The sequence below is a fragment of the Gossypium raimondii genome, chromosome 12 (genome assembly GCF_025698545.1).
Source record: "Gossypium raimondii isolate GPD5lz chromosome 12, ASM2569854v1, whole genome shotgun sequence".
In the NCBI taxonomy this organism is placed as follows: domain Eukaryota; kingdom Viridiplantae; phylum Streptophyta; class Magnoliopsida; order Malvales; family Malvaceae; genus Gossypium; species Gossypium raimondii.
The window spans coordinates 27,414,431-27,430,431 of NC_068576.1; positions in this window are offsets into that span (position 1 = coordinate 27,414,431).

Sequence of the window (16,001 nt, forward strand, 5' to 3'; positions counted from 1 at the left end):
CTACGCTTAATCGGACTAATTTTAAGGAATGGAAAATACATTTACTTATAGTGCTTGGCTGTATGGACATAGACCTTACACTAAGGGAAGAAGAACCTGCACCTCTCACTGCGAAAAGCACCCCTGATGTTAAAAGGGATTTTGAGAGGTGAGACCGTTCAAATCGCATGAGTCTAATGATCATGAAACTCAGCATTCCAAAAGCCTTTAGGGGCACAAAATCTAAAAAGATTACTCAGGCCAAGTTTTCTTTGACAAAATTAAGAAATGTTTTGCTAAAAACAATAAGGTTGAGATGACATCATTTTTGAATTCTTTGATGTCTATGAAGTATAAGGGTCAAGGAAACATGTGGAAGTACATTATGAAGATGTTTCATGTTGCCTCAAGACTTAACTTAAGATTGAGCTTTCTGAGGAATTATTTGTTCTCATGGTTTTGGTATCGCTCCTGCACAGTATAACCAATTTAAAATTGGTTACATCTGTCAATAAGAGAATTGAACTCTAAATAAGCTCAGTTCTTATTTTGTGTAAAAGGAAGAAAGGTTGAAACATGATAAGTGTGGAAGTGCTCATTTGGCCAGTGTCTCTAAAGACAACAACTTACATTCTGAATAGAATACCAATTAAAGCAATTGCAAAAACACCTTATGAGCCTAAAGAACTTTCACATTTGGGGATGTCCACTTAAGGCAAGGCCTTATAGGCCACGCGAAAAGAAATTGGACTTCAAAATAATGAACAACTACTTTATTGGTTATTTTGAGCGATATAGGGGCTATGAGTTTTATGATCCCATAATAAGGAATATTTTTGAGACGAGAACTGCAACATTTTTTGAGGATGTTGAGTTTGGAGGGAGAAATAAAGTTAGAGACATTACTTTTGAGGAGGAATTGAATTCTAACTCAGTTCTAGCTATCACTTTTAACGATGTTCAAGTTCTCATACTTATCATTGATCAAGAAGTGAATCTATAGCCTTAATAAGATAATGTTGAACAACTCCTTGTTCAAGATGAGGTAATTGTTCCAGAAAAACAAACTCAACAGCCTCAAGAATGAATGTCATTAAAAAAAGGTCCATTAATGAAAGGATTATAAAGACTTTAGTGAAATATTTTGACCTTAAGCTGCATCAGATGAATGTTAAGTTAATGGTTTCTTAATGGTAACATTGATCACACATTTATATGGTGCAACTAGAAAAAATTGTGTCAAATGATGCAAATTTAATGATTTGCACATTAAAAAAATTCATTTATGGGCTTAAACAGACTACTCATTAATAGTATTATAAATTTTACCAAATGATTATCTTATTCAGTTTAGAGATGAATTTGGTCGATAATTGTATATACCACAAGTTCAGTGGGAGTAAGGTTTTATGTTTGGTTTTATATGTTAATGACATACTGCTTGTCAATAATAAGTTAAGTATTGACCAATTCCGTAAGAATGATTTTGAGATTAAGGAAATGCATAAGATTCCCTACGTCCCAATAGTGGGAGTCTAATGTATGCTCAATTATGTATGCGTCCGGACATTGTATACATTGTTGGGATGTTAGGCAGATATTTAAGCAACCATAGTATGAACCATTGATTAAAAGGCAAGAGGGTTATGAGGCATATTTAGAGAACAAAAGATTACATATTCACATATCGGAGGTTTGATAAATTAGTGATCATCAAGTATACAGACTCCGATTTTGATGGAATATTGAAGCAAAATTTTGTCACTAGGGTGCAAATTGTGATAAGAATTGGTAGTCATTTATTCCAATAACAACAGGAGCACATCAAAGTCAAAGCGTATAGACTTAAAGTTCTTGGTTATTAAAGTAAAAGTTCAAAGTGTTAGGTGTCATTAAAGCATATTGGGACAAACTCCATAATTGCGGATCCAATTACTAAGGGACTACACTGAAGGTTTTTCATGAGCACATTGCTCATATGGGTGCAATATCATTTAAGGATATTTGGTTTTAGTGAGAGTTTGTACTTTTAAATGCTTTCATGTTATAAACACATTTTCAATTATTTCAGTTTACGGGTATGAAGTTTATTTTATGCAGAAATAAAGTTTATTTGTTTTATTCACACTCTGGTTTTGGTAAGGTTTGATCTCACTAAGGTTTATGGAGGATCAATTGGAAATAGACTTTTGTTTATTGGGCTTTAATTATTGAATAAAGTATGAGTCAAATATGTGTAGATACTCTAGTAACTAATTTCTAATTGATGATGGGCTGATTAGAAATTAGGGCTAACGTGCCAAAGTTATATATATTAGGGTTATGGTCCCCAAATTACACACAAGGTAACTTTTCTAATATCTGATCTTTAGAAAAAGAGAGAGCCACCTTCTCTAGATTACTTGTCTGCTAATTTGAAAGATCAAAACCCCAAGATTTGTAGATTTCAAGGAATCGATGAATTCAGGTACGCTTCCGCATCTAGTTTTGTTCTTCATTTACTCTTGATGATTTGACATGACAGATTTTGGTTTACAGTTCTAATTTTATAGTAAATATTATTTACAGTTATAACATAATCTAGATTATAGTATTTATTAATCTGTTTATAAAGTAATAATTTGATTATATTGTGATATACTTGGACAGTTCATTTATACTTTAACAATTTCATACTTGAGATTTATGATTATTCGAACATATATTTATATTATATTTGTAACACTTAAAAAATATTATCATTCAAATAAAATCAAATACTCTAAATGCAACTTAAGTCTTGGGTCATTATTGGCTAGGTAAATTGATGAGACACAATTAAGGAGACTAAAATAAATTTGTTTGGGTTATTTTGTTCGATCTTAGTAAAATTAAATTAATAATTTTAGATTAAATATAAATGGTCAGTTTTAGATTTTATAATTCACTAGCTAAATTGATCAAAATATTGACACAACTAACTAAAATTAGATAAATATGTATATCTTGTTATGATTATTTTATTAAGTGGATGTCCATCATGATCAAGATAACATTTTAATGTGCTTTAAATTCTAATAGTTATTAGAAATAGATCTCTACTTCTTTTATACTTCTTATGCCTATAAATAGATACTCGATGAAGCATTGTAATCATCCATTTTGATAAATAAAGTACATTCTCTATTGCTTTCATATTTTATTTGTTCTTTATTCTCTTCATCGCTCTTTATTTTATAACACATTATCAGCATGATGATTCTCTATTTTTTTCAAAATCTTTTGAAGTCGTCTCACAAATCAAATTCCTTTTCACCTTAAACTTTCTCCCTTACAACTTCATGATCAGGATGTTGAAAGATTCAATCTCAGAATGGATTGTGGTTCTTATTCCTGATCTTTGATTTATAATTGTACAAGCATGGTTAAAGAATATATTTGGTAAGAAACTTTTATATTTCGACCATATTTTCTTTTCATTTAAGGTATGACTACTACTAGGTTTTATTTGATATAAATTTTACATTCGATGGTATTTGATTTTTGCCTTTCTATGTTAATTTTTAATGTAAAAAGACATAATTGTTGATTAGATATGTTTTCTATTAATATGGTATGTTTTCTCTATTTTTTGGTAAATAATTCTTTTTGAAGTTTTTTAATTAAGTTATATTATGCATAATATTTAGATGTTTAAAATTTTGATTATTAAATTCTTGTTATTAAATATTTTGAAATTTTATTAAACTTATGGTGGAAAGTGTTATTAACCTATCATTGTTGATTAAAGGGAAATTCCATAGGATCTATTGAGTTTTATTAACTTGCTAATGTTGAATGATTGTATGATATCATTTAATTGAACTTATAAATATTTTATTAAAGCAAGATAAGATTTTATAATATATATATGTGGTGTTGAAATATGGTACCATGTGTATCAGATAGTTTTCAAGCATCGTACATGAAAATTTTGATTATTTATTAAATGACTTTTACTATTAGATTATAAATGTTATTACAAAAATAAAGTTGTTTTACTACTTGTAATAGTAGTCATGATAATAGTCAAGGTGATGACGATGATGTTAAAAATCTTTAGGTATATTTTACTATGTTTTATTCATTATATCATGTTTATTATAATTGGAGACTAATCATGACAACATGAATAGATAGATTTTGATTTGAAATCTCACGCATGTTTGCGATGATGATTATGAAGTAAAGAATCTATTGGGATGTTTATAAGTCCGTCCTACTAGATTTTTTGCATTCTCCGAAGTGAATGTAAACACAAAGAAAATAAAACATATATTCATGGACCACTAAAAGTGGGAACATAGTAATAAATAAGAGAACAATGAGAGTTCTCAAGATAACTCTTCAAAGGGTAAAGATAACTTATGTTATCAATGTGATATGAAAGATTTTTGGTCACATATGTGATGTATGCCCAAATATTTTGTCTGTTAATATTCTTTAAGGAAGAATATGAGAATGTAGTAATGAATTTTATCATTATAGATAGAAAATATTTATCTTATTTGGTACTGAAATAAACAAATATATTTAAATATTTGATAGTGCAAAATTAGTCGAAAGCTCCAGAAGAGCTAATATATCAATATCTAAAAAGCACAAAGGTTGTGATGGTTAATGCATTAGTTTTAAAAGATATTCATAATGGATCTCATATTGAGATTGTAAATGAGAAAAATATTATATTTCATATGAATCAAAAGAGGATTGGGTCATTTATATTTTGAATCGAACTCGGGACCTCTATCACTCTAAGCGAGAATCATACCACTAGACCAAATGCCTTATATTTGAACATTTTGACATATTCCCTAAAGCGAATATTACATATAATTGTTTGAAAATTATATTTATTTATTGACTCAGTGGCATTATAGACTTCACATTGATTTAGACATTTCCAGTAGTAAATGTCACAATAGTATTTATATGTGGATACAAAATAAAAGAATGACAATAAAATTATCAATTATCAAAATTTATATTTACATTATTAGTACAATTGAAAAACATGTTAAAGTAAACCAAAAGTTTACTAATAAACATACATTAACTATTTGGTGTGACCAGTTAGACCATTCGGATCATATATGATGCGAAAGCTAATTGAGAATTTATATGGAAATTCATTAAAGGACCGAAGATTCTTTAATTTAAAGAATCTTGTTTGTTGTTTGTTCTCAATGAAAATTTATTATTAGAAACTCACTAGCTAAAGTTAAGATTTAATGTCTTGCATTTTTAAATGAATATAGGCTCATTCATCCACCATGTGGATGGTTTTGATATTATATGATTTTGGTAGATGGATTTACAAAATAATCACATATGTGTTATCAATTTGCAACTTGTCGTTTGCAAGATCGCTTGTTTAAATAATTAATTTCAGATCATGCAATTCAGACAATTCATCTTGCTAATACTGATGAGTTTATATCTCAATCTTTTATTGATTGAGTTGGAAAAACTTGTGTAAAAGTTTACGCATAATGGATTAGAGAAATTATTGATTGAACACCTTTGATTAATGTCTAAACCATTACTTATGGGAACTAAACTTCCCATCTCAACATGAGGCTATGTTTATTTACGCGTTGTACGCAACAAGCCAATAAGCTATAAATACTCCCCATTACAATTGATTTTTGATCAAGAGCTAAATATTTCTCATCCTTGAATTTCTTTATGTGCATATATGTTCCAATTGCTCCACCACAACGCACAAAGATGAGTGAATCCTCAAAGAAAGTTGAGAATATATGTTAATTACAAGTTTTTTTATATTATGTTTTGAATGTATTTGAGATTCAATTATAGCATGATTTGTGATTACAATTTTGATTCGATAGTTTTCCCGACATTTGGAGGAGAGAAATAATAACTTGTAATTAGTTAGGGGAGAGTAATTTGAACCAGAAGTTCAATAAGGATAACTCATTACAAGTTAACTATTAGATGTATTTACAAACTTAATGAGAATAACCAAGTATTATATACCATCTAATATTTTAATTTGAATCAATGTCCCAGTAGGACAATCAGTAAGAATAAATAATAGATTAATCAATTCCAAAGTTAAAAATTATTCTAGATGGTAATATAGTGAAGGCGAGTGCTCCAGAAGAAACCCAAGACATAACTAAAAAGTAAAACTCCAGAAGAGATTTAAGAAAATGTCAATTTAAGAAAATGTGGAACTGAATAATAAAAGTGGTCGACTATGATTTTGCATGCAATATTATTATTGAAATAATGAAATAAAAAGAGGATCTTGAATAAATCTTGTAACGCCTCAAAATCTCTTAAATATTTTTCGTATGTTTGTGACACAATTATATGTCTGCTTCAGTGGTTAAGTGTTGTGGGAAGTGTTTGAGAGGTCCCAAGTTCAAGCATTAGCTTAGGAAATTTTTTGTTTTTAAATGTATAAACCCCTATCTCTAATCAGTAGGCTTATAAATATATATTCGTAAAATATGTCAGAATGGGCCTGCTGGTCTGGTGGCTAAGTGGAGTGTTAGTGTGCTAGAGGTCTTGAGTTCGAATCCTTGTACGTCCAAGTGGGATTTTTTTGTTCTTGTGCCGTGAAGGAGTTTGAAATGTGGTAAAATATTGAGTATTTGAGATGTGTGGGAGGTTGTGGAATGTTTGGGGTGTTTGGGTTGAGTGGGGAGTCATGCGGAGAGATTTGAGAAATAAAACTAGGAGAAATTAAGGGATTTTGATAGGATTAGATTCTTTTTTTTTTCAAAACTCTATTTTTCCTTCCCCAGTTTTACTAAAGCCGAATTTCTTTGTTCATTCTCTTCTGCCAAAAGTTTCTTTTAGTTTGTCCCTCTCCATCTTTCTATTTTATTTTATTCTTCTGGTTCTGTCGATTCCCTCTTTTCTTGTTTGTTGCAGATTTCTTTCGTTTCATAACCTTCTTCTTCTTGTGGTCACGATTTGCTTCTTCAATATCTTTGAGTAGTGACAGTAAGTTTTGCTATTCTAACTTCCATGCCATTGTTGTTCTTTGTCTAATGGTAGTTCTATTTCTGGTTAGGAGACCTTTAGGCAACTGTAGGAATTTCGAGTAGTGCTGTTTAATTACAAATCCACTGTGGTTCGTTGAAGCTAAGGTTGTCTATAGTTTTTGGAAATTGTTTGTTCCTAATACTTCATTTAAAAGTGACTGATTAGAGGGTTACTTCTGTTTCCTGCTTGGTTGCAGCCGAATTATTGTTCCTTTCGCCTCTATTTTGGCCTCTTTTAATAGTCGTTTACAATTTCGTGCATTCGGATTCGATCAAAGAGCAGTGGGCTGTTGATTGACAATATGGCAGTACGGAATCGCTATTCTATTTTTGTCTAAGACCTTGGAGTACTTGTGGTTGGGTTAGCAGCGAAAATAGACCGGGTGTGTAACCACAACACCGGAGACTGAAATCGGCAAAAAGCTGAAAAGTGAGACTGTCGACACCACACGCGCGTGTGGCCGCCCGTATGGTTGGACGTGTGATCGAACAAGGGCGTGTGATCTACGAGGCTGGTCGTGTGCGATACACAGGTCGAACCGAATTGGGCCGTGTGGGCCACACAAGCGTGTGGGCCCACACGAGTGAACCACACAGTTATGTGTGGTTATTGGGCTAGGCCGTGTGATCCACATGGCCAAGGTCATTTTGGGCCGTGTGGGCCACACGAGCTGACAACATGGGCATGTGGGCCCATTTTTCACTGTTTAAATGTTAAGGTCGCATGGGCCACCCGAAACGATTGTAAACCTACTGTAGGGTCAGTAAGCTTACCTTGACCCCTAATTGACTGAATGATTGTTATATCCATGTACGATATATATTTATGACTATCTATTGAGCATACTGTTAAAACTGTACTGAATGCATATACGATACCAAAATTTGACATGACAGGATTGTATGATACATTACATAATGATAGGTTTATATTGATAAGAGGAAGTGTACTGAAAGGATTCGAGCCTAACTTACTGGTAGCTCAGTTGCATATTACTGTATAGTGCCGCATTCGGTGCTACTTGGATTGTAGGGATGGGTGCGTTGATTATATCCCCACATGGAGTGTAAGGTTTGACGGAGATGGAGTGTAGAGGCTGGCTGGGTAGGATTTATACTGTACTGATTACTGATACTGTAATGGGCCAAGGCCTTAATGCATGACTACACCTGTACTGGAAAGGGCTAAGGCCCTAATTGAAATCGGATCTTATACTGAAAAAGGGCTTAGACTCAAATTGTGATTGCTTTCTGTCTGCTTGTATATATGGGATTACACACTGAGTTTTTGTAAACTTACCCTTCTGATTTATCTGTATAGTTAGCCCTCAGTCACAGGAGGACCGGTGCGGCAGAGGACTCAGTGGTGGCCACACGACCTACTTCATTCCATTTAAGTGCTTAATTTTGATTTTGATTTTATGTTGGGGATTTTACCATATCACGGCCTCTTTGGATTTATATTTTTAATTTGTGATTTTTATTGTTTTGATTTATAACTGCTAGTAGTAAGGATAATCGAGTTTTCAAAAAGAACCAAACATTTTAACAAAATTCACATAAATATGCAACTATTTTAAAAAGCTTCCGCAATAAGTGACATTTTAAAAATTAATAACGTTTTGAAAGAGAGTAACTTTATGAATTACATTTTGAAAATGAACGACACATCTTGGAATTAACATAAGATACTGTCAAGAGGTTATATAGGTAAGAGGTTTTTGACGACAACTCACTTTTTTGAAAAACACTACCATGTGACATCGCCAAATTCAGTCATAACGTCTAGGCCGAGTTTGGGGTGTTACATTTAGTGGTATCAGAGCCAGGTTGTAAAACTCAACTCTGGATGTGGGTTTTTAAGACGTGATTTTTGAGAACTGATTTCTAAATGTTTTTATTGAAAGTGTGGTATACTGAGTCTTCGGCACCGATCCAGTAAGTTTTGTGAAACTAAGAATTGTCTAAACTGAAACTAAAACTATTTTTGATAGTATATCCTAAAACTGCTATAGGTAGTATATACTGAGACTACTATAGATAGACTGTACTACAAAACACTTTATATAGTGTATACTGAGACTGTAGTAAAACTGATAGACATTGATTGACACTACGATGTACGAAACAAACTTTACACTTCTGATACTGTTTTCATAAAATATCTGTTAATAAACATTGGAACTGTAAATTGATGCATAAAGCTATTAATACAGATAAAACACAATTAGACAATGAGCACCAGAGGTACTCGCGGATGGGGTACAAGAGGCCGTAGGGGTGCTCGATCTGGGTCTTTGTTATCTGGCAATCTGCCTAATTTGGATACTAGTGAGGCACCAGCTTCACCTATGGCTAAGGTCGGGTCTCATGATCTTGCGACTGGGGACGACGCACTGTCCCAAGCCATGTTAAGGATTCTAGAGAGGGTCGCTGAAGGCCGCGGGTCAGTTACGGAACGACTCCGGTCTAACGGAGCTGAGATTTTTAGGGGTACTACTGGAGTTGACTCGAATGTGGCAGAATACTAGATTGAGGCCAAAGAGAGGATTATGGATGACCTGGACTGCACCCCTGAGCAAAAGTTGAAGGGTGTTTTATCGCTATTACGTGATGAGGCTTATCAGTGGTGGCTCACTATTAAATAGGGCACTCAGCCCGATCGACTAACTTGGGAGTTCTTTAAGGCTACTTTCTAAGGGAAGTATGTGGGGACCAGTTATATGGATGCCCGTAGGAGGGTGTTCTTAAATTTGATTTAGGGAGACAGATTACTGGCCGAGTATGAGGCTGAGTTTTTACGATTGAGCTGCTATGCGCGTGGTATAGTGGCAGTTGAGTACGAGCAATGTATTCATTTCAAGGATGGCCTCAGGGATAATCTGAGGGTTCTGATAGCTTCAAAGAGGGAGTGACATTTTGCTGCATTGGTTGATAACGTGAAGATCGCTGAGGAAGTGAAGCGCACTGAGCGCCAGAACCGTGACAGAGAGAAAAGTAGGAATAAGAGGGATTCAGAGCCCTCGAGTTCCGTTCAGAGGCCTAAGAAAAAGGCTAGAGTTGATGGGCCAATCAAAGTTGGGGCTCCCATTGTTGCTACTGGACAGCCACCGTGTATTAACTATGGTAGATGCCATCAGGGCTAGTGTTGGAAAAGAAGTGGGGTATGTTTGAGGTTCGGTTCTCTAGAGCACCGTATTAGAGAGTGTTCACGGAGGTCCGATCAGATGCAAATTCTGGGCACTGGTATTACACCACCATCGAGAATAGTTCAGCAGCCACCGAAAGGTCGTGGTTAGGCCAAAGGTGGTAATGGTTTGGGCCGTGGTCAGAGAACACCGAGTAAAGGTACTGGTCATACTAAGGTGAGGCTGTTGGCTCTGGTTTATGCTGCACGTCATCGAGAGGATGGAGATGCTCCGGACGTTATCATAGGTATGTTCTTTATTTAGAATGTACCTTATACTGCACTGATAGATATAGGATCCACTAACTCCTATATAGCTTGTACAGTATCTGAAAACTTGGGTATACTAGATGAGAGCACTACGAGGGAGGTGACTGTATTGAGTCTGCTGGGACAATCAATAAAGGTAAATAAGTTGTTTAGAGACGTTCCTTTAAAGGTTCAAGGGGCTATTTTTCTGGCTGTTCTGATGGAACTGCTTTTTGGAGAGTTTGATCTGATACTGGGGATCGATTGGTTGGTCAAACAACGAGTGAATTTGGATTGTGCCACAAAAAGGGTTGTACTAAGAATTGAGGAGGATAGCGAAGTAGTCATAATTAGGGAACGTCAGAACTACTTATCGAATGTGATTTATACATTAAGGGTGAAAAAGTTGGTTCATAAGGGATGTGAGGCGTATTTGACCTACATCAGTGTTTCAGATTCTGGGGGTTCTTCGGTTAAGGATATCATGACAGTTAAGGACTTTCTGGATGTTTTTCCTGAAGAGCTACCTGGGTTACCTCTGAATCGTGAAGTAGAGTTCGGGATTGAGCTCCTTCCTGGTATAGCTCCGGTGTCCATCTCTCCCTATAGAATGGCATTGAAAGAGTTTGTGGAGCTTAAGGTTCAGATTCAAGAGTTATTGGATCGTGGGCTCATCCGCCCTAGTGTGTCTCCGTAGGGAGCACCAGTTCTGTTCGTGAAAAAAAGAATAGATCCATGCGTATGTGTATTGACTATCGACAATTAAACAAGTTAACAATCAAGAATAAGTATCCCTTACCGAGGATAGATGATCTGTTTGATCAGTTCCGAGGGGATTTAGTTTTCTCTAATATTGACCTCCGATTAGGATATCCTCAGTTGAGGGTTAAAGAGATTGATGTATACAAGACAATATTTAGGACTCGATACAGACATTACGAGTTCCTAGTGATGCCATTTGGACTAACAAATGCACCAACAGTTTTCATGGATCTGATGAACCGAGTGTTCTAGCCCTATTTGGATCGGTTCATGGTGGTATTTGTTAACGACATACTAGTGTATTCAAGAATTGAGGATAAGCACGATGAACACCTCAGAATGGTTCTACAGAATCTGCGAAAAAAATAACTGTACGCCAAGTTTAGTAAATTTGAGTTCTGGTTACGTGAAGTAACGTTTCTGGGACATGTGGTTTTTACTAAGGGGATTAGAGTTGATCCTCGAAAGATTGAGGTTGTCTTAGATTGGAAGCAGCCTAAGACTGTATCTGAGATCCGTAGTTTTCTAAGACTAGCAGGGTATTATCGGTGATTTGTAGAGGGGTTTTCTCTGATTGTCGCACCCTTGACTAAGCTGCTACATAAGGGTGTGCCATTTAACTCGATTGATTTGCAACAAGAGAGCTTTAAGAAGCTCAAGACTGTACTGACTGAGGCCCTTGTTCTAATACAGGTAGAGTCTGGAATGGAGTTTACTGTTTACAGCGACGCATCACATGTCGATTTAGGATGTGTGTTGATACAAGAGGGTAAGTAGTAGCGTACGCATCTCATCAGCTTAAGACTCATGAGGTGAATTATCCAATGCATGACTTGGAGTTGGCCGCAGTGGTATTCACACTGAAAATTTAGAGGCATTATTTGTATGGTGAGAAGTGTATCATTTACACTGATCACAAGAGCCTCAAGTACATCCTCACTCAGAAGGAGCTGAATCTTAGGCAGCGTAGATGGATTGAGCTGCTTAAGGACTACGACTGTACTATTGAATACCACCTTGGTAAAGTTAATGTGGTGGCCGACGCACTGAGCCGTAAAGTTATGACTGACCTGAGGGTAATGTTTGCTCGCCTTAGTTTATTTGATGATGGTAGTCTGTTAGCTGAACTTCAAGTTAAATCGACGTGTATAGAGCAGATTAAGGGTAAGCAGATAGGGGATGAGTCGTTGGGTTTTCGTTTCCGACAGGTTGAGAGTGAGAATACTGAGGATTTTGGACTGAATAGCGAAGGGGTACTCTGTTTCTGTAGAAGAATCTGTGTACCGAAAGATACTGAATTGAGGCAGTCTATTCTGAGAGAGGCGTATAGTAGCCCTTATGCTATGCATCCGGACAGAAATAAGATGTACTGTGACCTTTGTGAGTTATACTGATGGCCAGGTCTTAAGCGAGAGGTTACTAAATTTGTGGCTAAGTGTTTGACATGCCAGCAGGTTAAGGCTGAACATCAATTACCTTCGGGATTGTTGCTGCCAGTCAAGATTCTGCTTTGGAAGTTGGAGTGTGTAACTATGGATTTCATTAGTGGGTTACCCCTCACACCCACTAAGAAGGATTCGGTGTGGGACATCGTAGATCGATTTACTAAATTCACCCACTTCATACCGGTTCGTACTGACTACTCTCTATAGAAGCTGGCTAAATTCTATGTGTTTGAGATAATGAGACTGCATGGGGTACCAGTTTCAATAATATCTAATAGGGATCCTCACTTCACGTCTCGGTTCTGAAAAAAGCTACATGAAGCTTTAGGTACAAGATTGGACTTTAGTACTGCGTTCCATCCTTAGACTAACAGACTATCAGAGAGGGTGATTCAGATACTGGAGGATATGTTGAGAAGTTGTGTGATTGACTTCCGAGGCAGTTGAGAGGATTACCTGCCGCTAGCAGAATTTGCTTATAACAACAGTTATCAGTCTAGCATTCAAATGGCACCCTACGAGGCATTATATGGTCGAAGGTGTTGCACACCTTCATGTTGGACTGAGTTGGGCGAGCGGTGTATTCTGGGCCCTGAACTAGTTTCTGATACCGAGGATAAAGTTAGGTTGATTTGAGACCGACTGAAGGCAGCATCAGATAGACAGAAGTCCTATGTGAATCTAAAGCATTGAGAGATTGAGTATTCGGTGGGGGACTTCATTTTTCTTAAGGTCTCGCCATGGAAGAAGGTACTGAGATTTGGTCGTAAGGGCAAGTTGAGCCCTAGGTTTATTGGACCCTATCACATACTGAAATGAGTGGGACCGATTGCCTACCAGTTAGAGCTACCTCTAGGGTTAGACTAGATTCACGATGTTTTTCACGTATCGATGTTGAGGCACTACCGCTCTGATCGCACGCATATTGTTCCTGTTGAAGAGATCGAGGTTAGGCGAGATCTGACCTTCCAGGAAGAGTCGATTCAGATATTGGATCATGATGTAAAAGTTCTGAGGAGGAAGTCTATTCCACTGGTTAAAGTCCTATAGCGTAATCATAGCACTAAGGAGGCCACGTGGGAGCCTGAGGATACGATGCGTTAGTAGTATCCCCATCTATTCTGATCAGGTAAAATTTTGAGGCCGAAATTTTCTTTTAGGGGGGAGAGTTGTAACACCCCAAAATCTCTTATATATTTTTCGTATGTTTGTGACACAATTGTATGTCTACTTCAGTGGTTAAGTGTTTTGGGAAGTGTTTGAGAGGTCCCAAGTTAAAGCATTAACTTGGGAAAATTTTGGTTTTAAATGAATAAACCCCTATCTTTAATCAGTAGGCTTATAAATATATGTTGGTAAAATATGTCAGAATAGGCCTGCTGGTCTGGTGGTTAAATGGAGTGTCAGTGTGCTGAGGTCTTGGTTAAATGGATGTTTTTTTGTTCTTGTGTCCTGAAGGAGTTTGAAATGTGGTAAAATTCTGAGCGTTTGAGATGTGTGGGAGGTTGTGGACGGTTTGGGGTGTTTGGATTGAGTGGAGAGTCATGTGGAGAGATTTGAGGAGTAAAAATAGGAGAAATTAAGGGATTGTGATAGGATTAGATTCTTTTTTGTTCAAAATTCAATTTTTCCTTCCCCAGTTTTGCTGAAGCTGAATTTCTTTGTTTATTCTCTCCTGCCGAAAGTTTCCTTTAGTTTTTCCTCTCCATCTTTCTCTTTTATTTTATTCTCTTGGTTATGTCGATTCACTCTTTTCCTGTTTGCTGCGGATTTATTTCGTTTCATAACCTTCTTCTTCTTGTGTTCACGATTTGCTTCTTTAATATCTTTGAGCAGTGACGGTAAGTTTTGCTATTATAGCTTCCATCCTATTGTTGTTCTTTTTCTAATAGAAGTTTTATTTCTGGTTAAGAGACGTTTAGGCAACTATAGGAATTCTGAGCACTGTTGTTTAATTGCAAATCAATTGTGGTTCGTCGAAGGTAAGGTTGTCTATAGTTTCTGGAAATTGTTTGTTCTTAATGTTTCATTTAATAGTGACTGATTAGAGGGTTACTTCTGTTCCTACTTGGTTGTAGCCAAATTATTGTTCCTTTGGCCTCTGTTTTGGCCTTTTTCAATAGTCGTTTACGTTTTTGCGCATTCGGATTCGATAAAAGAACAGTGGGCTGTTGATTGACACTTTGGTACTAGGGAATCACCATTCTATTTCGGTCAGAGGTCTTGGAGTGCTCGTGGTTGGGTCAGTAGCAGAAATAGACCAGGTGTGTAACCGTAACATTAGAGACTGAAATTGGCAAAAAGCCGAAAAGTGAGACTGTCGACACCACACGGGCATGTGGCCGCCCGTGTGGTTGGCCGTGTGATTGAACATGGGCGTGTGATCGATGAGGCTGGTCGTGTGCGATACATAGGTCGGACCGAATTGGGCCGTATGGGCCACACAGGCGTGTGGGCCCACACGGGTGAACCATACGGGCGTGTGGGGTTATTGGGCCAGGCCGTGTGATCCACATGGCGAAGGTCATTTTGGGCTGTATGGGCCACACGAGCCGACAACATGGGCATGTGGGCCCATTTTTCACTGTTTTGATGTTAAGGTTGCACGGGTTGCCTGAGACGACTGTAAACCTACTGTAGGGTCGGTAAGCTTACCTAGACCCCTAATTGACTGAATGACTATTATATCCATGTATGATATATATATTTATGACTTTATATTGAGCATGCTGTTAAAACTGTACTGAATGCATATATGATACCATGATTTGACATGACATGATTGTATGATGCACTAATGTGGATGGGTTTATATTGATCGGAGGAAGTGTACTGAAAGGCTTCGAGCCTAACTTACTGGCAGCTCAGCTGCATATTACTGTATAGTGTCGCATTCGGTGCTACTTGGAGTGTAGGGATGGGTGGGTTGATTATATCCCCACATGGAGTGTAGGGTTGGATGGAGATAAAGTGCAGAGGTTGGCTGGGTAGGATTTTGTTATCGTATAATTGATACTGTACTGATTACTGATACTGTAATGGCCAAAGCCTTAATGCATAACTCATCTGTACTGAAATGGGCTAAGGCCCTAACTGAAATCAGATCTGAACTGAAAAAGGTCTTAGGCCCAGATTTTGATTGCTTTCTGTCTGCTTGTATATATGGGATTACACATTGAGTTTTCATAAACTCACACTTCTAATTTATCTATACAAATAATCCTCAATCATAGGAGGATCGGTGCGGCGGAGGGCTCAGCAGTGGCCACATGACCTACTTCATTTTATTTAAGTGCTTAATTTTGATTTTGATTTTATGTTGGGGATTTTACTGTATCATGG